Here is a 3068-nt window from a genome sequence, read left to right as displayed (position 1 = left end):
AATGGAATATCAAGTACTTGCATTCTTCAAGAAGATTACAACCAACATACATATGTAGAAGGACATCAGGAAAGCTGATGGAGCAAAATCAAACAACAGATAAATCAAGTAAACAGACCATTTGGAAAAAAATATACTACCAGGCTTGAACATGGGCATAGAAAAGAAAACATGATTTCAGTGAAATTAAATCTGCCAATGAAAGCTGAATAATAGTGCAGCTGATTAGCTCCTAGTATGGAGGAATATCACAAAATTAAACAAGATGGTCGTGCAAGTTTCTATACAAGTATTCGTGATTACAGTTTGTTATCATCGTCTAAATTCTCCAACATGCACAAAATTAATTAATATATCTGAATGTGCTACCAATGAAGCAAATTCTAAAAGATACACGGACAGGGCTTAATTAGCCAACCATGTCATTCTATAAACACACAGCAAACTCAACAATAACATGTATAGTTATTACCATATAACATGGGAAACATACCTACTGTCCACATATTTCATAATGTAAATAGCTAAATGCTGCAGGAAATAGATTGTTGAGCATTTCTGCCCTTCTTTCAAGCCAGCACCAGCATAACATTCTCACTATAACAAGATCCACACAGACCACCATCTGCAGCAACCGCACACACAAAACAACCAGGGTTGAAGAGAGTGAGATTACCTTGTCGCCGTAGATCTTAGAAGACACCTCATGCGCGAGGAAGTCCTTGTCGTCCACCGCCAAGCACCAGGATGCTGGTGGAGCATCCCTCACCGAGCCTACAGGAAGTTTTGCATATAGTTAGAAAACCTGGAAACGTACAGGATGGACTACCATAACATAGCATTGACGGAAAAAAACCAAAGAGCATGTAACTGAACCTCCTGTAGCTCTAGCCTCTAGCATGCACTTGAGATTCAGTTCCCACGAATCCAGAAGAGCAATCAAATACATGGCAAAGAAGCTTTACAAGAAAAAAAAAGTACTACCGTAGATTGCAGTGAAATCAAAGTACCACTACCACTGTAGATTGCAAATAATATGAGCAAATCAAACAAAAATATTATTGCAAAATATATGGATTTATTGCTTGGATCAATAAGTTAAGATCAAATGTCATACTAATATGTTCTAATCATGTCCTTGCTTGCTGCAACCTAAAGAACATCACCATACAGACTACACATGCTAGGACTAGCATTGGTTAAAAAATAACTAATAATCATATGAAGTCCTACAATGAAGTAGGACTAGGACAGGTACTCCTCCTGATTAGTCACCACTTACAGCCACAGGGTTAAAATCATAGCTCCACTACTAAGGGATCTCACATCAGCGAGTGCCGGCTGCTATTGTAGTAAGAACTTGCTACAATTTGAAGAACTTTCTAATTTGAAATCCTCTTCTCTGAGATAAACCATGACTTACAGGATATACATATCCCATGAAAAAAAGAGGATATACATAGAACCTGACTGGAGCAGAATATTAATTCTAAAGATTTTGCAAGACCGTAAGGTTCTGACAGTCCACTACCATGCCCAATATGTACGACAGTGTCTCCAGTATTTGCCTTATCCACCTTATGCTAGACGGATTGTATGGTTGAAACAGAGACAGCTCAAAGAACAGTAATAATACACGGCCAACCTTGGCATCGCTGGGGGACTCGCTTCTCGTGCATTCCTCCTCCGAATTGTTGGGTTTAGAGCAGCAACTGATCCGTGTTCGCACTGAAACACACATAAAAGAAAACATTTTCAGCACATAATTCAGTAAAGATGCCTCTCCCAGAAAACCATATCCCCTACTCTCGAGCATCCAACAAACAAAGAATAATTCTACATATCTGAAGAACGAAAAATGGGATGGTGATAACATCGGAGCCTCCCAATTCTTATCCGAAAAGGACCCAAGCTACGCTCTTAGCTGTAATAAAAATTGAAAAATATAACTGCTAGCCACAGAACTTGCTGAACTTTCTTTATGCAACTAGTTGATTGGCTGTAATGATTAACCTGGAACAAAATCAATAGCAATGCAACATGAACGAATGTGTCATCACGATGACATAGCAACAGTAGTAAATAAATACAACTAGGAGATTGGCTGTAAATATAGCCAAGTGAATCGCCCACAAACAGGGGATGTCGTTTCTCCTCAGGGACTAGATGCTCGGCTAACACAAGTACTACAAATTGAAAACATTTATATCACAGGAACAAAGCTAACACAAGTGCTACAAATTGAAGTCCTTTATTCAACAAGTGCAGAACACAAGTGACAGGTGTAACTAATTACCACACATGTTTAACCCCTTGCAGAGACAGAGGATAATTATGAAATGGTGGAGATGACAGATCAGCCAACCTTCTGAATAGTTTCAGCACTAAGCTTCCGCAGGGACCAGTTTTGCAGCCTGCTAAATATCTAGCTGGGTAACTGACTAAGCAGCGGTGACGGATGGCGGCTCTGCTCCAGGGATATCTTCCAACGACGCCTTTATGTACTTCCAACCATGTTTGTTAACCCCACTGATTCTTATCGGAATGCCGGCTGCTTGCACGCCTGCAAGAGAAACATACAGATACAGGTCAGATCAATTGGGGTAGTAACCATGCTGTGACTTTTGCAAACAGCAGGGAAAACATGATTTATCTTGGTCCAGACATAAAAAAAGGAAGAATAAATTGGTACATCAAACAATTAAGTGTTTTGGCGTGGCCTAGTGATTCAATGGATAAAGCGTTTAAAACCTGGTAAATAACTGTTACATGTTCTCTGCTTCTTTTATCCAGATGAAGTGTTTGACCGAGGAAACATAATGATGCCTTCAAAAATTAGCCAGGACACTATAAACCATTCTGACAATGCTACCAAAATCAGACAGATTGTGGCACAACCAAATTAATTTGAGAGCAACAATCTGCAACCAAAACCGAAACAGAGCCTGGTGCACACAACAATCTGCAATCTCCATCCAGAGGGGCCATTCATGCTCTACTATTCGACACACTCTATAAGTTCTCTTACACTCCACCAATCCAATAAATTAACGGACAGTAAGCAGGGG

At 39.7% G+C, this 3068-nt stretch overlaps 1 long non-coding RNA gene across 1 annotated transcript; it reads right to left on the bottom strand.

Moving 5' to 3' along the window:
- Positions 1 to 22: 22 nt before the first annotated feature.
- LOC123175976 (uncharacterized) lies at positions 23 to 2923 on the bottom strand. The gene is made up of 3 exons (XR_006488264.1): positions 2366 to 2923; positions 1646 to 1728; positions 23 to 774 (listed from the first exon to the last, which is right to left on the bottom strand). It is a non-coding gene; the product is annotated as an uncharacterized lncRNA (long non-coding RNA).
- Positions 2924 to 3068: the final 145 nt, after the last annotated feature.

The sequence above is a fragment of the Triticum aestivum genome, unplaced genomic scaffold (genome assembly GCF_018294505.1).
Source record: "Triticum aestivum cultivar Chinese Spring unplaced genomic scaffold, IWGSC CS RefSeq v2.1 scaffold109370, whole genome shotgun sequence".
Taxonomy (NCBI): Eukaryota; Viridiplantae; Streptophyta; class Magnoliopsida; order Poales; family Poaceae; genus Triticum; species Triticum aestivum.
Note: the sequence above shows the minus strand (reverse complement) of the source record. Positions and strands in the feature narration are given on the sequence as shown.